The sequence below is a fragment of the Typopeltis vanoorti genome, chromosome 8 (genome assembly GCF_054136105.1).
Source record: "Typopeltis vanoorti isolate ZY-2024b chromosome 8, IOZ_Tvanoo_1.0, whole genome shotgun sequence".
NCBI classification, from domain to species: domain Eukaryota; kingdom Metazoa; phylum Arthropoda; class Arachnida; order Uropygi; family Thelyphonidae; genus Typopeltis; species Typopeltis vanoorti.
This window is the reverse complement of record NC_143556.1, coordinates 30924475-30947644: the sequence shown is the minus strand read 5'-3', so window position 1 is coordinate 30947644 and position 23170 is coordinate 30924475. Positions and strand designations below refer to the sequence as shown.

The window sequence follows — 23170 nt, the reverse complement described above, 5'->3', positions numbered from 1 at the left end:
AAATATAAAACTGTCCTTGATATTTTATATGAAATTGGAACTTAGTTTCAGTAAGTGAAAGTTTTTCTATTTGCAATCAATACTATTATTTCTTACAACCTGATATGTAAGTCGATTAGAACACGTTGGAATAATTATCATATATAAAACCCCTTTAATATCATAATCAATAAACATAAAAAAAACAATATATAGAATAATAGGAATGTTTATATGAGGGACTATGTTTGGTTTATATATACTATTGTTTTAATCTGTGAATTTAATGCATTATACACAAATAGAAAACAACTGCAAATTCTAATTTGTTTATTTAGTTGAAAAAAATCTCGTAATACAATTTCACAAATCATTGCCACAGTTTGGCAATGAATTTCATGGTGGTTTCTTTTCTCCGTGAGTTATTGTCTTCAGTAAATAGTGATTGAAATGAAACAGACTCTCCAGATTGATATATACATTCAAGGCCAATTAAATTTACGTTCGAAAATTATTGCTCCACCCATGCCTTTTGGATCTTTTGGATATTTGGGTACATTTGGCGGTAATTTCGGTTCTGGAATCTTGCCAAGACTAATGCTTGTTTTTCGGTCCTTGCTTACCCAAACGGGAAAACGACCAGAACCACCGTTTGGAGGAAGAGGTTTTGCCTGTAAAGAAATTAGAACAGTAATACTTTAGACATTAGTAAGTCATATATTAAAAAGACGATAAAAAATTACTTATGATAATCTTAAACCACGAGAGTTTATTCAACCTGTAGTACATTACAGTGATCACTGCAGATGAGAGCAAAATTTTAAATCCTTGGAATAATTTGCGATAAAATGAATCCCCCTCTGATCCACTCAAAGAGTTAGTGCACAATTGACTTTCAATATTTCGTAGATGGCATTACCATAAATAAATAAACAAACAGTATTTTAATTTACATTTAAATTTGCTCCATAACGTACAGATGTCGATAATAAATTGTAATTATATATATAATATTAATTCAATTATAAAACCAACTCACGTAAGGAAGAAACTGTCTTTTTTCTCTGGAGAAACACTGCACAGACACTACTACAAATAAAAAAAAATGTTGCTAGGACACTGAACAATAAACTAATGACATACAAACTTTTGTAAACGAGGTTATCACAAAATTTGTTAATATCATCATGCACATTTAAAAATACATACGGACAGATTAGCCATCAAGTTAAGATCGTATTTTATAGCAATAAGTTAATCATTCGTTAAATCACTAAAATCAGTGTGATACGTTTTGGTGATGTTTTATTTTATTTTATTATTTTTTTAAAATTTCAATCTCGTTGATTTTAATGTACGTAATTCGATATTTTATTTAATTATTAATCATTTGATAGGAATTTTTAATTAAATTTAGTTAAAGAATTTTAGTTAAATTTTTATTCCATCTCTACTAATTTTTAATAATTTAGAGAAATATTAAGTTCTAATTTATTATAATAAAATAATGACCCTGAGTTATTTAGTTTTTATTAAAAAATAAAAAATTAAATTAAATAAAACATAGAAAAAGAAAAAATATAAATGAATAAATGAAAAAATAATAATAAATAAATATATATATATATATATATATATATATATATATATATATATATATATATATATATATATATATATATATATATATATATATATATATATATTTATTTATTTATTATTATTTTTTCATTTATTCATTTGAAAACAAGGTGAGTCGATGTCTTTTAAGTATGTCTTCCATCTAGTAACTCGAATCTAAAGACGGAGAAATATCTCTGTCCTAGCAAAGCCTATCAAGTAAGCAATATCTTGCTTATTTTTAATAATTAACTGAACAGAAATCCTTCGTTTTTCTGGGAATTCATTCTCAGAGGGCGTTGTTTACTTAGCAACAGACAGCACTTATTGTTACTTTGCTAACATTCTGATAAGGACATTATCTGCATGTATTTCATATCTCCGGAACTACAAATGCAGATGCGCTAATATGATTACTGTTGTCTACACCAACAAAACAGCAATCTCATAAATTTGATTAAAAGCTGTATATATTCAAAGAAGAGAACACCTGTGAGATGGAAGATAACTTATAAAACGGAAGGGCCGGCCGGATTTGTTTACAGGAAGAAAGCAAAAAAAAATCGCGTGTATTTTGCAATGTAAATTAGCAAATTGATACGTATTTCCAAACACGAAAGAAACCTGCAGCACATATCAGTTATAAGCAACTAAATTTCCCCCCATTTTATACGTGCAAAAACTTATTAATAATAAAATGTTTCATTGAAATAATTTCGCATAAAATGAATATGTTAATAACTTTTTAAATACAATTGTAATTCAGAAAAGTATATAAATGTAAACTAGATCGTTAGTAATGCTAAGGGTTAAACGTTAGCGTAATAACGGAAATAAAACAGTAGATTTAGTTTAAATTTAAGTTAGACTTAAGAAAATAATGATGGAAAAAATATACACATATTGTTTTTGTTCATTATTTATTTAAATAATGATTATATAGCTTCTTCTTCCATTATATCTGTTTATAATGATAATTAGACATCGGTGATTACCTTTATACTTATATCATTATTTTATTAATTATTATATTTTTATTATTCTTTTATATATAATAATTTAAATAATAATAATTATTATTAAATTTGTAAACATATTTTTGAAATAAATTAGTAAGTAATTTAAAATCTTAAAATATTTTATACACCTTATACCGTCTTATAAAATCTTCATATGAATTTAAAATTGTTATAAAATTGGAATTATTAAACTTCAAGAATTATCTACCTCCTCCTAGTGTACTTGTAAGATTTAAAATATACCTTCAAGCTATCAGTGTGTATGGTTTTTAACTTTATTCTTTTCTAGATTGGTAATTTGTGACGGTCTTATGCCTTTTGTTGCGATTTTAACGTCGATGTTTTCCTGGGTGAAAAATAGAAAAATGAAACTATCCCGTTGACCTGGCTTCTCTACGGTTAAAACTAACAAATACAGAGATGGATTTCACCAAACTACCTTCTTCCCAACAAAGACATGATCTTATTAAACTATTCCCATTATTGGAAATTTAAATTTGATTTGTTTTTCTCTTGTAGAATTCGTAGAAATGAAATTATATTTTTTTATTAAAACAATTCTTTCAAAAGTTTGTAATTTATTATAATGTAAATGTTAAAAAATTATTAAACGTAAATAAATTATTTAGTAATTTAAAAACTTAAAATATTTTATACACCTTATAGGATCTTTTATAATTTTCATATAAAAATTATACTTTAATAATTGCTGTGATCTCTACTCTCCAACCTGGGAAAGATTGCTGAAAAAATTATCCTTTCAAGACTACAAGAAAAATCAGACCAATTAGGAATAATCCCAAACGAACAATTCGGCTTCCGCCGTATGCACAGCACAGTGCAACAAATACACAGAATAGTGGAGCATATCACTCAAGGATACAACTGGAACCTTCACACAGCTGCAGTTTTTCTGGATATTGCCAAGGCCTTTGATAAGGTATGGCATCAAGGATTACTCTATAAACTCATTCAGGCCAACATTCCAACAAATCTTACCCGTCTAATAAAATCATACCTCACTGACAGATCCATGCAGATAAAAATAAGCACCATCTCAACTAGGCGCCAAATCCTGGCAGGAGTGCCTCAGGGATCTCTTTTGGCTCCTTTACTTTTCACAATCTACGTGGCTGACATTCCACAGAACCTGAGGACTACCATCACAGCCCTATATGCAGACGACACAGCCATAATGACAAGATCTCTCCGCCCACACCTGGCCATCAGTCGTCTCCAGGATACTATCACAAAGCTAGAGAAATGGTTCTCCGACTGGAGGATACAAGTAAACCCCGTCAAAAGCTCAGCTATACTCTTCACCAGACGCAAAGCCTTCATCCAAGATGATATTGAACTTCTCGGAAAAAAGATACCATGGCAGACAGAAGCCAAATACCTTGGAGTACAGCTAGACAAAAAGCTAAATTTCAACAGCCATATCAAGCTCATAGGCACAAAGACATCCAGAACCATAGCCCAACTCTATCCCCTGATCAATCGCAACAGCAAATTGGATAAACGCAACAAGCTGTTATTATATAAGATGGTAATTCGACCAGTAATCGCATATGCATCCCCGGCATGGAGTCACACATCCAAATCTAACATCCAGAAACTACAGAGGATACAAAACAAATGCCTGCGGATGATCTTAGATGCCCCATGGTTCGTCAGAAACACGCAGATCCACAGAGAAACCGGAACCCCTGACATCCGTTCTCTCCTTCATGACCATGCCGAAAAGTTCTTCAGCAAGGCACATTCTCATCCTAATCCACTAATCAGACAAGCTTCCAGTTATAGTGAACATGACTATCAAAAACACAAAAGACCCAATGCAATCCTGCTTTCAGCAGAACAGAGCTAACTCCATATTGACAAAGTGCGAGCATAAGTCTCACAACCTCCCCCATCAAGCTTCTCCACACAGATAAAGGGGAAAATAAAAAGCATTTTATGCTTCACCCAGCAAGCCAGTAACGTTGTTGTTGTTGTTGTTGCTGTGATCTTAATGAAATATGATTATCAATTCTTGCAAACGATAGTCTTTGTCTGAGAGCGTTACCAAAATTGCAATTTTGCCAATGTTATTAAAATTCTAAAATTATTTCATATTATATTATATTATATTATACAATTATAAATTATGCTTTAGACAAGCGTGTTTATTTAACACTTATATGTAACGTGTGCTATTGCTTATGATAATCCAAGATCATCACAACATAAGTGAATTCTATTTAATGTAGATCTTATTAAAATCTCCAACTCAGACAGTTCTATCAAGGAAAATTCTACTTTTAAAAGGGGGAGAGTGATGGGCAATCACCTCTCCTTCTTCAAAGAAAAAAAAATGTGGAGAAACTAAAGAAACGAAGTTCTCTACAAACATCCGCTGTTTCTAAAATACGAAAAGAAGGTATGCCGCATTCAAATTTATCTAACAGTTACTCCAAGAATGCTTAAATAGATCGCATCCAAATAATGTCTTATTGCAAAAAGACTTTAATTAGATCTTAGAGGGGATTCTCCAACGTTTTTTTAATTAAAAGTTACTTTGAATTCAATCAATCAGTCAATCATTGTGGAAACGAGCATGTATTATAGACATTCAAAATAATATTCTCCGTCGATTAGTCCTTGGAATCCCTGGAGATGTAATAATAATAATAATAATAATAATAATAATAATAATAATAATAATAATAACTGATTTAGTCAATCGTAATCTCAACTTGATGATAATGATAAAGACATTAATGATGACACTGAAATCATCGATAACTGTTCTTATATTTTGTTCGCAGAATCAAGACAGTAGCATTAACAAAAGGGGACCAGGAAAATATGTGATCGTTGTTATGTGTGCCAGCATCTTTTTGTTTCTCGTCGGCAGATGGGGTGACACTCAAAGAGACTTTAGCATTTTTGTGTTGTATGTGAGTGGTTTGTTTTGCACTGGCTATTTCATGAAATGGAATATCATAAATGAGAAGATTTAATATAAGCTTTAGTATAAAACTTCAGCGGTGTTTTGGAGGAGATGGAATGTGCACTCTATCATACTGCTTTTATCCCCAAGTCAAAATTCTTGCAAACTATCTCGACAACTGAATAAATGGATTTTAATCTGTAAGTGTAATATTGAGTCTCCGTAGCTTTAGTTTGTTTAGACGACCCTATAGCAAGAAAGTCCCAGGTTCGAGTCCGATCTATGACGCAAGGAACTTTGGCGGCCAGCATGGATTTACTAAAGGAAAATCGTGCTTTAGCAACCTGCTTACTTTTTATAATAAAGTGACAAATGCGTTGGATAAGGGTATTGCATATACAGTGGTATATTTAGATTTTGCAAAGGTGTTTGATAAATTGCCACATGACAAGCTGGTAATTAAATTGGAACGGATGGGGCTGAACAGTAGATTGGTTCACTGGATTGGAGATTGGTTGTCTGATAGGTATCAGCGAGTTGTCTATGGAGGAGCGATATCCCAGAAGAGGAAAGTTACTAGTGGTGTACCTCAAGGGTCTGTTTTGGGCCCATTCCTGTTTAATTTGTATGTAAATGATATCTGGAGAGGTCTGAATGGTGATGTGCAGATGATGCAAAGTTGGGCAGAGCTATTAGGGATAGTGTGGATGCTGTAGCTTTGCAAGATTACTTGAATACACTGTCTGAATGGGTAAATAAGTGGGGATGTCAATTCAATGTTTCAAAGTGTAAGGTTTTGAAATTTGGGAAGCAGAGATGGGATGTAAAGTACACAATTAGTGCGAATATCATGGAAGAGGTAGAGGAAATGAGAGATCTGGGAGTGATTGTAGACAAGGACCTAAAATTTCGGGGACATGTTACTAAAATAGTGAAGACAACACAGCGGATAATGGAAATGATGTGGAGGACATTGACTTGTAGAAGTAAGGATGTTATGGTTCCTTTGTATAAGGCTTTGATCAGGCCACATATGGATTACTGTGCACAGATCTGATCACCTGGTTTTCAAACAGATGAAATTGCGTTGGAAAAAGTTCAGAGGCGATTGACTAAGGTGGTTTCTGGTCTTTGGAATGTAGAGTATGAAGTCAGATTGACAAAATGCAATTTGCAGAAATTGGTGGATAGAAGGAGGAGGGGGATGTGATTGAGACATATAAGCTGTTAAGTGGTTATTACCAGATTAACGTCGGGGAGGTTTTGCACAGAATGGGTGAGGATAGCAGGAGAACAAGAGGTCATTCCTGGACGCTGTATAAGGAGGGTGTGAGCAAGGGAGTGAGGAGCAGGTTTTTTGCACGGAGAGTGGTGAGTGATTGGAATGCTTTGCCCGAGAGTGTGGTGTGTGCAGAGACAGTGAATATATTCAAAGCACAGCATGATAAACTGTGTTTATAACAGTGGACATCCCACGATGAGTCTTTGACTCCATGGAGGTTTTTATAATAATAATTATTATTATTATCAGGTGTTTTCAATCAAATGGTGAGGTAGCCGGTCTCATACTGGAGGGGAGGATTTGTACTCCAGAAACTCAGTTTTTTTGTCCTTCAAAACAGGCAAACCGACCCCGTGAATACACACGTCTGCAGACATAAGATACTCTGCGACTAAGGATTAACCAACCTATTAAGTATGATTTCGGTTTCGAACGCCTGCAAGGTGAAGTTGTGGGTCTACGCATGAGCCTAAATCAGGACAGGACAGGAAATGTAATATATTTTGAAAATCATGCTCAAGTAATGGGTGCAGGCGCCTATAAAAGAAATAAAAGCTGAAAATTCGAATCATATTGGAATTACTATATCACGATTATTAGTATTAGTCAGCATATATACAAATACCAGAGCCTCGGCGTGAATAACAATAAATATCTTCTCATTTCTTACTTGGTTTCACATTTATTGAAGTTCCTACTATTGACAGTAAAAATTGACTGTTTTGAGGTATGAAAAATATTTCATACCTCATACCCCCTCCTGTATTAAACTGACTAACTTATCTTCAGTAGCAAATCTCTTATTCCTCTTATTCTAGACGAAATTCGAACTCAGTTTCCTTCAGCTTTTCTAATCCAAAACGGTGAATCCAATTTGAATATGCAAGTAGAATAATTTTGCTATTTATACACCAAAAGAATCAGTGAGACTCATGATAGAATAACGTGACTGAGAACGTTCGCTTGAGATAATGAAAGTATTAATTAATTAATTAAATTATTTATGTATCTTGAGACATATTTTCGGTAATGAATTTCTGTATGTGTTTCTTATAGCAAAATTCTTCAAAACCTTTCCGCTAGTACACCATCATATTAGGATATAAAGGAACACCGCCATACCTATGACATTCTCCCCCCCCCCCCCACTGCTTTGAATATATGTTATTAGAAACATTGCTTCTGAATCAAATAGCATATATTTCTTGATGATACGCGAAGTGTTGCCTGTTCTGTATAAACAAAACATTCACTGGAAGTATCATGCGCAATCATTTCCCTTCACATCTTAAGACTTCTGCGTACCTAATTTCACCTTTGTTTGCTAACGGATGAAGTGCAACAGGGCAAAGGTTTGTATATTCCGACACTTCCTCATGCTTTAAATGCATTTCAACATCAGGCAGGCAAACGTTTTAATGCGAGTGCTTGCATCACACTCAAGACACAGGTCACGTGTGCGCTAAAAATAGAAACAAACCAATTTTCTAGGAATGGAAATGAAGTTGAATAAAAGCAAACGACCAGACAGTATGCAAATCTCTCAAAAATACAACTATTAACAGAATATGAAATAATAATTTATTAATTTGTGTGACTGAAATCAGATCTTGGATATTACAAAATACATTTTCGTCTATTTTCTGTTCTTAATTTCCAGGTTGAAGAGTAACACTTCTCTTGGAGTTGTCAACTCCTTTTTTTGCAAAAAAGGAAAAGGAAACGCGATAGGCTCATAATATGACGCAAAGAGAGAAAGCCATCTTTCTGATCCATAACGCTCAGATAGTCTCCAAATTATTAGAGAAAAGTTGCCTAAAATATGCTTGTTTTGAAGTCGGAAATTGAAAGTGGCCCATGTTGTCAACACTCCCTCCCAGTGCATCTATAAACTCACAGAACAAATTTCTCTTCCTCTTTAATCCTTTATATACTTGCCCACCCAATCGAAAAAGGGACTACTGTGATTGGTCACTTAACATCACGATCTTCTAGCTCTACAGACCAATTGAGATGTTCCTCACATCAGTGTATCCGCATTGGTTGTTTCTACATTGATTGAAATATGTTGTTTAGTCAGAATTGACAAGAAAATCCCAATTCTATATAATATTTAAAGCGTCTGATTAGTCGATAGGATCATAATTCTATTGATCACCCTACTTTCAAAAAAAAAAAAAGGACATTTTAAGACATGGTCATGATTAAATCGTATTCTCACGAAAATTTTAATGCATTATATTTAAGGAAATATATGATTTCATTAAAATGTAATTTTTGAAAATGATCTAATGTATTTAAGCCATTTAAATCCAATAATGCTGTTAAATTGTAAGATGTATTCATTGTTGCTATTCTCGTATTATTCTCAAGTACATTTCCAGGGGCGTCTCGTGCATAGGCACTGCGGAACTGCAGCACTCCCAATTTTTTTTCGATCTATAAATATATTTATTTATATTTGCTTGCAATATTTAATTTTATTATCAACAATCCAGTACAATTCCCTTATTTTGCATAAAAAATAACAAAAATCCATCTTGTAGCACTTAGGAGGGAGAAGGACGCTAGCGGCACTGTGTTTACCAAAGTACCATATTGCTAAGTACGCAAACATATGCACGTCATAGTGGGATGCGAGCTATTAGCGTAATGCGACACTGTCCGTCACGCAGTTCCACTGTTGTTTATATGCAGTTTGCGACAGTAGTAGAGCGTTCGTAGTGCTTACCGTGTTTACAGAGTTTTTATTTATTTCTTCGCATGGAGTTCCCTCCCTTTTCTCCCCCGTCCCTATCGGAGCGAATTGATCCCCCTCATAGGGGGTTAAGTATTTATGGCTGTAGATCCGTGTGTGTTCACAGGGCCTGTTTGCCTGCTTGTGGGATGAAAAATCCCAGATAAACTGGGAAAAAAAAAATCTGCTGTCCACGCCCAAGACCGGCTAACTTGGCTATGGCAGATCCTTAAGCTCCCCACGTTGGCGATGGGAATCGAACCTAGGACACTGCTTCCCCACGCATATAGTTGGGAAGCGCAAAGCCACTAGGCTCACCGCGCAGGTTTACGTAGTGAACACGATATATCACATGATCAACAAAGAAAAACTTGAAACCGAACTTCTAGTATTCTACAGACATGCATGATTATTGTAAATTAATTGACTTGTTAAAATTTATAACAGAAAATAATTTAGATTGTGTTCTTAGTGAAATTACTGTATTGATAAAAATTCCCTTGACAATTCCTGTGACTACATCAGAGCCTCAACGCTGTTTTTCAACATTAAAGAGAATAAAAACATTTCTGAGGAACAGTATGAATCAGGGTAGGTTAAATGCACTTGCAATGATTTCAACGAAGAAAAAATTCTTCAACAGTCACACAAACATCAAGGAAAAAGTTATTGACCTTTTCGCTCGAAACAAAACAAGAAGAATGGGTTTTATTTTTAAGTAATTTTGAATTATACTAAAATGTATAATTTTATCGATAATAAACAATATTTTTTCATGAAACAAAACAACAAGAATATATTTTATTTTTAAGTAATTTCAATTTATACCAAACTGTATAATTTTGTCGATAATAAAAAATATTTTTTCATGTTTTTTTATTTTTTTTATTTTTACCATAATTTTGATATTTTATCCAAACATGTATACACTACTTGGATAAAAGTGTATATGTATATTTCGAAAGTTGCAGCACCACAAGGTTTCAAGCCACGAGCCGCCACTGTACATTTTAGATTTATATTTAATAGAATAACTGTTGGATGATCCTCTCACATATTATTTCTCTGTTATTTTATTTTATTTTTTTGATAAGTCAATGCTGTAGTCAGATCTTATTTTTATTAATCTACTTTTTATACTTTCTAAATAAATGTTATTTAATCATCCGTCCATACATAAGCGTTTGTATTTATCTATACATTTATTTAAATTAAAGAACATGTTTTCAATCAAATTCTTTCAAACACAAAACTGCAACTATTTCGTAAAAAAAAAAAAAAAAAAAAAAAAAAAAAAACACGCAAATTATATTACGTCGCAAGCAAGGGTTAATTTCGTTTGAATAATATTTATAAATGGAGTATGAACACTTAATTAAATTAATTAAAATAACTGTTCTTTTATTTTACTCTATAATTTAAAATTGTTTAAATGTAATTTTAAATGTAAAATGATTTAAAATATAATTTTTTTTCTTTAAAGATTTATTTTTTATTTGAAAATCGAAAAATTTCATTAAAATTTAAAATAAGAAAAGAATTAATTAAATTAAATATTTTTACTGACCGTCATAACTGTTTTTTAGTTTTCTGTTTTATCGGCAGATGGATGCACTAGTCTACACGTGGTTGTCATAGTACCAAGAAAACGAGTGGTCCACGCCTGTTAAAAGATGTTTTCATGCTGAATTACGTGATATATTTCGCGTGCCAACCATTCATTGTTCAAGCTGAATCTTGTAGCAGAGAGATCGTCTAATTCACTACTTTTTTTAAGCTAATGTGATGTGCGATGTGATTTCTGTTAAACAGGCAAGATGGTCGTAGCACATCTTTATAGCAAAATTATTAATGAAAATTGCATTTTGATTAATGTATTAGGTCCACTGGTCGGTTATAATCAAACAACTTCTTAATATAAATTTAATTTACACTAATCATCGTGACATTATAGATACAACTATCATGTTGGGGTAATAACTTTTATTTCGAGTACAATAAAATGAATACTCGACGTTTCGACCTACATAGGAAGGTCATAACCAGGACTACACATATACGGACATAATTTACTGCATAATGGGATTGCTAAAGCGATCAGAAATTCTGTTATGTTTTTCAGTGCATGTGTTTACTAGCTGGCGTAATCGTTTTTGTAAAGAGAATAGGTAAAAACTGAGTTTCTTCCAGAAAAGCCGGTTTTCTGAGCTAGGAGATGCCACCAGAATTCCATATATAAGGCAAAACGTGTAACGTTTTTCAAGCCATTATAAGCCTCCAGTAAACAGGACGGTTGTGACCTGAAGGTTTAACGACACTCACCAACATCCATGCCCACGGCTGCATTCAAATCCACAGCCTGTTGGAAAGCAGTTTGTCTGTTATGTTCGTCTATTAATCTGTTTGGGGAAGAAAAGAAAAACACTTTTATCTCTGTATGACACCAACTCACTCATCTTCATTTGAAAACATTTTGTGATGATTCACGTTGTAGACGAAAATCTCTGAATTCCAACCCAAATCTTCCTAACCAAAAGGCATCATTTTTGACTAAGCTACTGGCGACTCTGAATGTCTTCAAATTTTCTTGATCAGTACACGAATGTTATTGAGAAGGTCAAAAATCTTTGTTTAAATTTTATAGTAATATTTTATGAAACGTGAAGATTTGCAATGGCTTGGGGAAAAAAAGAAGAAGAAGAAGAAGAAGAAGGGGGAAAAAAAGACCTGTGTTAAGTCTGTAAAGCAGGGTTACCCAATCCCCAAAATGTACTATGGGCTTTCTTGGGTGGGATTCATAAGAAGTTTATCGGATTTTTTTTCTTTGTATAAATATTCTCATAAAAACTGTGGTGGCCCACGGAATGTTTTCGAATTGTATTGTTTTTCTTTTATTTTTGATGAACACTAGTGATTTAAAAGTATTAATTAGTTAAAGATATTCAGACTGATGTGCAGAAATTATTTTTAATGTACTTTGATTTTTATTCCTATTTCCTTTTACAACTTAAATTTGCAGAATTACCGCGCACATTAAATGCATTCTTTAATGAAAAGAATATTTTTTGTGTAATGCAATAAAAGTATTCATTTAAAAGCGTTGGGGGTAATATATATATATATAATCTGCGCAGGCCAGGGCTGTCTTTTAACACCCATCTCTTCATACCATTCCATAACAGCTGCAGCTCTGTGGCAGGGGGATTTTCGTCTTGATAGTAACACGGGTCCGTTCCATAAAAACTCTCCACAGTGTAGACAGCATCTGCTTATCCAGAATATAAAGATACTGAGCCTTTCATGGAACCATGGACAACGACTAGTGGTCCAACCCCAAAACAACTGAATTAACCCCCATATAATTACTCTTTCACCACTTATTAGTGCTTTCACAGGCCAGTTTCTAACTGGCACGTGAAAAACAGCTGTTTCAAACACCTGATCTAGGCTCTGACAGTTATCGAAACAGTTATCGGCCAGTGAAACCTAATCAATGCACTAACGAAAGGGAACTAAGTTGGCCTCTGGACAGAATCCATAGCTTATGAATATCGTAAGCTAAGGCAACAGCTCAATAATGAAGGTTTATCCTCACAGTTTTCTGATAAAATTCTAAATTTTTTATGATTCATTTATTTAATTTTAGAATGATGAATGTTTAATATCTTCATTAAAGATTACTAATCTTGTCAAATTAAATCCTTTTAGGCTTTATGTTTTGGTATTATACTCACGCACCTTACAGTTCACTTATAAAGAATACAATTCTACTATATCTAATATGAGACTTCCATGGTATTGAGTAGAGAGTTTTGGTCCTGTCAAGAACATCAAACCCATGTGTCTTCCGCTTCACTAAGCGAAGCGGACGCGGGATGGCGGTATTTGCCTCAGTGCGAGACTCAGGTTGGGCTCAGTTTTCGAGTGGAATTTTTTCAGATTCTACAAAGTGACCTTTCAACCACTAATTCAATCACTCAAGAAATGTCGCTGTGAACACCATTTTACATTGATATTTATTAGAAAACAGTGGATCGATATTTAGATTTGCATTATTGAAGAACAGCTATCAAAATTGCTGAATATTTCTATCGTGAAGAGTATCTTATTTATAGATAATTCAAATTATCAAATTAGGAAATTATTTTCATTTCAGAATATTCTTCTGTATTGTTGAACCTTCTCTCGAATAAAATCTCCAATAAAATTTTCATTAAAACAATGTGATGAATGCTGCAATGCTGTTACAGGGCGTATCAAATAGATGTGAAATGAAAGATGTCATAGTGGAGTCTCCATAAATCAACATAACTCAATCATTATGACGATGCCCAGTGACCGGAAAAGCCATGGTTCGAATCTCCTCTAGGTCACGAAGAATCTTTATAAGGACATTTCAACTGAAGGTGAGTTGGACGGTCTCATACGGAGGTGGTGGAGTTTTCACCCGGAAAATCGCATTTTCTCATCTCATTAAAGAGACAAACTGGCCAGTAAAACAATACAGTGAACAGAGATTTGATGTCTGTTCACTTCTTCTGATGAACCCTGGATTGGGTTCATCATAAGAAGCAGGAAACGAAGCTTAGCCACGTCCAAACCAGCGGTAAGGTAGGCCGTTACTCGAGATGTTCAAGAACTATTAGAGTGTAATAAGTGGGTGCGCTGTTCTGTTGCTACTATGGGCATTGCGAAGAACATTTAAATTTGAAGTTACTCACCTCATCATAATCAAATAGTTTACAGAACTGTTAACAAAATAAGGATCGAAAATAAATACTTTGCTCATAGTATGTATACATCATCGATTGTGGTTGGTTGTTCTTCATCTCTTCCTCAAAATACAGATTTGTCTTAGACCACGTGCAAACAGAAGAGCATCTTCGGGTAGTAAGGAATTCCTCGGTCTCTCGCCTATAAAGTGTCCCAGCCTACCGGACTTCACTAGACCAATTAATCCCTTTACCCCATCCATGCTAAAGTGGAACTATTCTTGCAGATTCCGTCTTGAAAGGACATTCTTTTTTTTTTCTTGTATTCCTTATTTTGAAGCGTGTTTTACAGGTAAATTTTCAATTTTGATATTTGTGACTGAATTCTACATTTCCTTAATCACTCATGGCTATCTATAGAACCAGGGGTGAATTTCATTTCAGCCTAGTTTTGATCTTTCTTTTGACTCTTAGTTCGTGGCTCCGCCCCACTTAATTTCAAAATGGTGATGTCTGTTATTAAGGAATATTTGGTACTTCATACCACCCGACAAGTTTTCAAGCATTCCAATATTAGCTTGCAATTTTTGCGAAGAAGCTTTAGTTATTATTTCCTAAGATTATATTTTTGTCTGGTTTACTTCATAATAAACACTTGTTTTGGAAGGATAAAAAGCATTCGATATCATTATACAGTAGATACAATTCCATATTACTCACTCCTCCCGAAAAAAATTCATTTTTGTAAACCTTTGCATAAAAAGAAATGTACTCGAGATGAAGGCAATTCGTAAAAAGCAATTGATGTAAAATAACCTGAATTATATTTTATCAAAGAAATATTTCGTTTTTTTCCCCCTTTTTCTAACAATTTTCATTTCATCTTGCAAAAACAAATAATATTTTGTTTTTTTTTATAAAACAAAAATATTACATTAAGTTCTTCTACTGGTTTTTAAACCTCTAGATGTCGCATTCGTTGATGAAAAACACCGGATCGTCATTCCACGGTATAATAGTTAAAAATCAGGAAGATTGTACTTGGAAGAAAAAGAAGATAACTCACAGTAAATTCAACAGACTTTTATTCTCCTAAAAAATCTCCTGAATGAATATTTTTGAAGGTCAAAGGTCTTTGATTGTTCGTTAAATAATAAAAAAAATGCACAATATTCTTAAAATGAATTAAAACATTTTTTTCTAACCTTCAAATACATAAACAAACCTTGACTTCGAATGCTGTACATGTAAAAAAAAAAAGTAATACATTTTATTCCACTATGGGGAGTAAGCGATTCCATTGCATATTCACTCCTAGAAAATCATCAATTTTTGATTTATTCTTTGAATATCGACTAAACTATCCTCTAGGTGGCAGTGGTAAATGATTCCAATTTATTATGAATTGATTGTATTTTCTTTTAAAACCATGGGGATTTATTTATTTATTTTTATTTATAATTGATAATGAAATCATAGATATTGAACTGCACCGTGAATGGAAAATATTGTGTTAAATTGGAAAAGCAATAAAACAGGGTCAAATGATATTTAAATGTCTTGAACCTTGTAAGAGCTTTGTATATTAACAATTATTTTCTTTGTTTCAGATGACTCCATGCAAATTTATTCTGCAATAATTCGTATGTTGTACAACACTGTATCGAAACATCCAAAAAATACATTTGAAGGAAGAACTCGCCAGTAGGGAATCAAAACCTGGTCTCCCGCGTGACAAGCGGAGATGCTGACCACTAAACTACTGAGATAACTTAAAATATATTCTTAACTTAAAGTATAATTATTCTGTTCTGCGAAAATAGTGTTTTATTTTGTCGTTGTTAATAATTGGAGTTAAAATTCAAAGTAAGAGTGCCGTTGCTTCGTGAAGAAAAGTAGACGCGTAAACCCATTACATTTTAAGATTAAAACGATTAAGTTTAATGACGATGGTGTATCGAACACTGAGAGAGGCCGCAGATGAATATAACTCGCACTACGGCTATTAGAATTGTTAAAAAACAAAAATAAGTGAAAAGTGCTACACCGTTAATACAACAGTTATCTGAAAGCGTGGCAGTCTTATTGACGACAGGTTAAAACTTTTAATGGTGTAGATTGATGACCAAACTTCTTGATATGTTCTTCCCAAAAATCACGTTTACGTGTGTAACGTCAATAAATGCTTTATTTACCTCATTTAAGCTCACAGATGACTGCTTAAAACTGTTATGTAGTCATTACATGCATCTACAAGAAGAGAAAAAATTCGCACGATTCGCTATACGTCGATATGATCAGGGTACGCGTGTAGATAAATGTCAGATTTTAAGCAACTTTAAAATAAACTGTAATTCCTTCTGGTTAAAATAACCAGAAGGAATTACAGTCTTCGAAATACTTATCATCTTGATCATCAACGTCACAGAATGCCATGTCAGTGATCTATCCATTCATGACATTGATAAAAGAATGAATCACTAAATTCAACTGTGGGGAAAGTTATCTGCCGAAAGAAATAGGAGAGGTTCCTCTCTCAAGTACCAGACAGGAAAACGCAGCATCGATTACGGATATTTGAGTACTACCGTTTGATCCCTAAGTGTTAGATTGACTGGGTAGCAGTAAAATCTTATAAGAATGAAACCGAAATTATTGAGCTGTTGCGAGATAACTTCTTCAAGCAGCATGTGACAGAGTGTAAGATTTGATTATACGGTAATAGGGTGTTTCAGTTAAAGACGTAACTATTCGTAGTGGCTAATTTTATGATTGTTTCATTCATAAAAGGTTACATGATGAACTACAAAGCAGGAAATTATAACCAACTGAGTATAATGAGTTCAGCGCAATGGTATTGGTTGCTGGAATGAAAAGAATATCGACGGTGCTTGTAAAGAGATTTTAAAATACATCAATTGTGCATTATCAGAATGAGTCCTGAGAGTTCGAAGAACAAATAGAGTAGGATTCGAATGTATGTTTAATCTTATCAGGCAAGAGATTCGTAAGAAAAGGATGATGTGGAAGGAATACCATGTGTATAAGGATGATGTCCGTTATGAAAATTATAAGTAGCATGCTCTTTGACCATTTTCAAGATGAACTGTGAGATGAACTACGGGATGGTTCTCATGAATATCAAAGTTAAAACTGCCAAACGGCTTCAGATGTATTGCTATATCTTCCGATTTGGTATACATCTATTTCGCTATATTCATTTTGATGGATTTCACGGAACTGCAAATTTCAACATTTATGTGTGCATTATAAAACCGGATTATAAGGCACTATTTCGTGTATTATAAGGCATTAATTCGTTTATTATTAGGCACTGAGTTTGATTTCATGACTCCTAATTTTATCTTGGAGCAAATCAATATGTGAACTGGTGGTAATCCCCTTTTTTGCCTTTCTGTTTACTAAATATAGCATCTCAACGATCCAAAAATCTTGTGCTTTGTGAATAGATTCATCAATTTTTTCAGCTTGCCGTGGAAAACTTGCAATGATGTCGTGCCTCTCATAAGTCTTATTACCGGAGTATCAAAGTTTCCAAAATCTCTGGCCAGTTACTGTTGAACGTAAAGAATAATGAAAAGGTAAGCACAACCATACGCTTTAACATAGATCATTGCATTTTGAGTCTTTTTGTGGAATTAAGCGAGACTTTCCACGAAAGAAAAGGGCAATATTTGAATTTGGCCAATGTCTGAAGCATTTTCATCTGCGCACAATGCATTGCAGAGATATATTATGATTTTTGAACCTGAAGTTTACTTTAGTTTAAACGTATCTATGTGAGATGCTTGGACTCAATTTTAGCATACGTTTTAACCGAGTATAGATTAACGAGTTGACCATATTGGTGCAGTGGATTTAAATTTTCCATCCTTACCATCATGCGATACGATTCATGTGGACAAAATGGTCTGAGAGGCAGACGGAACCTCTAATGCAAAAGATTCATTGCTGAAACGGCTTTTCTACTTGTAGGTTATCCCCTTCCTGGATTAATTTGTGGTAAATCAATGCATGTCGCATATCCGTTTCACTCTATCTTCGTGACCACATACAGATTGTCTCTGCGGTTAAATTCTCTGCCAACCGTGTATAAGCAGAAGATACGAGATATCATTAAATTCAAATTCAAATTCTTTTAAATGTTAAAATATTCAGAAACATCGCTCTTCTACTCCAAAATTATTCATAAACAGAATTTATTTTCACATGCACACCCGTCCCGCGTGCCCTTGCACACACCCTTCCCTACGTGCATGGCCAATAATAACGCCACACTCATCATGCAGTCGCTGTTACTCAAAGACATCAACTGACCCCTTGCTGGCTCCTTCCCGTTCCCTTTACCTTCCCTGAACCAGGGCAACTGAGCACACCCACGCCTCGCCCAAACCATTTGTCCTGCAGATCCCCGGAGGGACGTAAGTGAGAGCTGAGTGGTCACTTTAACCCGACTTTTCCTTGCTCGTCCCTTTACAAAGATCCCGAAACTGATGTACGACGGTTGAGTGCACCTATTTATACTTTTTTTCATGTTTATTAGGCAACAAATGGAACGTCACAGAACAATCCGCAAGTAAATTCCCATAATTCCCGTAGATCACATCATCACAATACTGAATATACATAATAAAATAAATTATAAACAAAGATATAAATGAATACTGTTGGTCAGAAATCACTTATTTCTAAACTAGTAACCATGGAAACCCGTTTAAAGAATCTATTGCGTAACACTCATCTATTCATTAAATATAAATATAAAGCTAAAGCAGGTTTCCATGGTAACCATTGTAATAATACATATGCTTAGAATTAATTATTATTATTGTTATTATTATTATTCGTGACACTTCCAAGGAGTCCGAAGACTCATCGCGGGAGGACACCTACTGTACAACTCTCCGTCTCCACAGCCATGTTTCCATCTCCGTTTCCATGGTAACCATTGTAATAATACATATGCTTAGAATTAATTATTAATATACATACATACATACATCTTCAAGGCCCACTCTTGCTAATTGGGTTGTGGGGGCAACAGCTGCAAGAGGAACTTCCAATGGTCACGATCCTCTGCCACCAAGCTCAGGTGTTCTGGTGGGATTCCCAAACGTGTCCACCCAAGGTTTTGGATATAATCTATCCAGCGAGTCCTTGGCCTTCCACGTGGCCTCCCACCCTCTGGCTTGGCAAAGAGGGCCTGCTGAGGAAGCCTCTCTTGTGGCATTCTGACCAAGTGCCTGTACCAACGTAACTGTGATCTCTCAACACGGAGAAGCAGCGGTTGGGTATTGAGGGTTTCCCGAATTGCAGAGCTTCTCACTCTGTGAAGTTTTGTCAGCCCTGCAACCCCTCGAAGGAACCTCATTTCAGCCGCTTGGATTCGTGTCCGCATTCTTTCGGTCATTACCCAACTCTCATGACCAGCTTTGCCTTCTGGCTTAAGTCCCGCTTCAATACTACCGAACGGCCAAGCTCCCGCAATATTGAGCTTGCTAAGCTAATTCGAGTATCTAGCTCTTCGTCCCATTTTCCATCATTCGTGAATATGGACCCAAGGTATTTAAACTTCTCCACCTGCCTCATTGGGACTCCACTTACATTTAGAGTGCACTGGGATGGTTGTCTTGAGACCACAAATGTTTCAGTTTTGGCCACACTGATCTTCATTCCGGCGTCTGCACAAACAGCTACAAACCTATCCAGGGTCCGCTGGAGGTCATCTGTGGAAGAGCTAAGCAGAACTAGGTCATCTGAAAAAAGCAGACGTCCAATGCTACATTTTCCAATTCTGACACACTCACTGCCTCGGCTGTGCCTATCAATCCACTCCATAAATATTATGAAAAGGAGAGGTGACAGAACACACCCTTGGCGAAGGCCAACAGAGACTGTGAAAGGTTCAGACTTTGTGCTATTTATCCTGACACAAAACTCTGGGCATTCATACAGGGACTTGATGGCAGCTAATAGTTGACCATCCACTCCATACTCCTGTACTACTTGCCAAAGCTTATCCCGAGGAACCGGGTCATATGCCTTCTCCAAGTCCACAAAACATGCGTAGACATTCTTGGCATATTCCCAAGATTTCTCAAAGACTTGCCTTAAAGTGAAGATTTGGTCAGCTGTGCTTCTACCAGGACGAAAGCCACATTGTTCTTCCTGGAACTTTGACTCAACTATGCTCCTGCACCCTCTTTCCAAGCACTTAGCATACACTTTCCCAGGCAGGCTGAGCAGAGAGATGCCACGATAGTTACTGCAATCCTTCTGGTCTCCCTTCTTAAAGACTGGTATTATTATGCCTGTCTGCCATTGCTTTGGTGCTCGCCCAGATATCCAAGCAGCCTGACACACTCGGGTCAGCCAGAGAACACCATCTCTGGCTGAATTATTAATATTATTATTATTATTATTATTCGTGACACTTCCAAGGAGCCCGAAGACTCATCGCGGGAGGACACCTACTGTACAACTCTCCGTCTCCACAGCTAGTATTATTTGTCTGTAAATTGCGTGTGTTCTGAAGGACCAATTTGTCTGTATGCAGGATGAAAAGCCCGAGTTTCCGGGAGAAAGAAGCCTGCTACCTCCGAATCAGGTCGGCTTACTCACCTTCGATTGAAAAAAGTCCATATAAAGATTCCTCACGTAATGACAAGAATCGAACTTAGGCCTTTTCTAATCGAATGGCGTAGCGTACCGTCGTTCTTCCAATTGCGCTACCGAGGTGCTTCATGCAGTTCGTTTCTTCATTTCTTTGTTATTTATTTACTTATACATGTATATCTTCATATATATATGTGTGTGTGTGTGTGTGTGTGTGTGTGTGTGTGTGTGTGTGTGTGTGTGTGTGTGTGTGTGTGTGTGTGTGTGTGTGTGTGTGTGTGTGTGTGTGTGTGTGTAGAGAGAGAGAAAGTTTTGTACCTTGCGTATATAGCATATTAAAGATACCAAGTAATTTTATAAGCTGGGTTTTAATCCTTTTTTCCAAGTAAGCAAACAGACAAGTAAGTCAAGTTTGCACCTGCAAGTAGTGCAAGTCTGAAGGAACTCATGGTAATGGTGGAGTAAGCACTTTCCTTAGTATTTTCCCCTAATGAAAAGCACATCCCCTTGCGGAGATGTATGATGCTATGCATTAAAGGCAAGAGCCACTACCCAGATCGGTTTCGACCTTTATTGAGAACTCCTCGGTGGGAGCTAGACCTAAAAATGCCAAGGTTGAAGTAATGCACAGCTTATGAATTTTACCTAAACAAGTTGCCATAAGGTGCTTTGACCTTATTAAATAAAAATCTCAGGATGAGAGTAAGATGTAGAATCTGTAATATACTATATACCCAAGGTAGAAAACTTTCTACATATTACTCTCATCCTGAGATTTTTATTAAAGACATCAACTGACATATTCTGGGTAACCTTGCTCACCAATTTTATGATGGTTTAGAAGGACAAAGCAAAGAAGAGTGGCTCACAGCAGAGAAGAGGAAAAAAGGACAAAGAAAAAGGTTCAAACCCAGAAAACTTTCCACCAATAACCTGCCTGCCAAAACTTTTAAACAACTCACAAGCATACTAGCTGATAAAATATACAGCTGTCTTAAACCAAGTTCTCTTTTTCCAATTAAACAAAAAGGTAACAACAAAAATTCAAGAGGCACAAAAGACCAATTGCGGATTGATAAAATGATTCTGAAATTTTATCAATTAATATTTGCAAACGTAGAAGAACCAACCTTCATATGGCTTGGATAGATTATAAAAAAGCATTTGATTCGGTGCCTCATAGTTTGATTTTAAAATGCACAGAACTATTTGGTATTAGCTAAAACGTACAAAACCTTTTGCAATCCAGCAAGAAAATTTGAAAACAACGTTGGTTCTGAATAGGTAAAATATTGGAGAGGTAAACATAAAAAACGGTATCTTTCAAGTAGATTCATTATCTCCACTATTGTTTATCTTGTCATTAATTCCCTTAAATAGAATTTTAAATAAAACTGCTCATGGTTATCAAACTGCGCTAAAGAGTGCAAAGATATCTCACCTTTTATACATGGACGATCTGAAGTTGTATGAAAAATCAGAGAATGAACTCGGATTGTTGCTTAACACTGTGCACATATTCAGTCAGGATATATCAATGGATTTTGGCGTAGACAAATGTGCAATTGCTGGAATAACAAGAGAAGTTTGAAGATATGAATGAAATCGAGCTGCTCAATGGCGAAATAATCAAGGCAATACAATTCGAAGATAGCTACAAATATTTGGGAAGTTTAGAAGCATCAGAAATTTTGCACAATAAGATCAAAGAAAGAAATAGAGCAGAATACATAAGACGACTAAGAAAACTCCTTAAGTCATTACTTAATGCTGGCAATTTGATAAAACCAATTTATACCTGGGCCATACCTGTCTGCGATATTCAGCAGGCATTGTTGAATGGACCCAGCTAGAGGTGCTGGCAATTTGATAAAACCAATTAATACCTGGGCCATACCTGTCTGCGATATTCAGCAGGCATTGTTGAATGGACCCAGCTAGAGGTGGAAGATTTAGACCGAAAAACTCGAAACTTAATGGCAATACACCATGCCCCCAATCCTCGCAGTGACATTGATAGGCTCTATCCATCACGCAAAAAAGGAGGTAGAGGATTATTACAAGTAAAGCAAATATTGAAGAAGTAAAACGAAATTTGAATGATTATCTGCAGCAAACAACTGAAATATTTCTAATTGAGGTAAGGAAACAGGATTTATTTAAACCCATGGAGACAAAATTGGAATACAAGACCAACCAAGTAAAAGTGAGAACCGAAAGATGGAAAAATAAGGCATTGCATGGAAAATA

The 23170-nt window shown here is 35.0% G+C and overlaps 1 long non-coding RNA gene across 1 annotated transcript; it reads right to left on the bottom strand.

Moving 5' to 3' along the window:
- Nucleotides 1-292: 292 nt before the first annotated feature.
- On the bottom strand, nt 293-1358 carry LOC150103901 (uncharacterized). The gene is made up of 2 exons (XR_016548683.1): nt 1019-1358; nt 293-650 (listed from the first exon to the last, which is right to left on the bottom strand). It is a non-coding gene; the product is annotated as an uncharacterized LOC150103901 (long non-coding RNA).
- Between the last annotated feature and the right edge of the window lie 21812 nt (nt 1359-23170).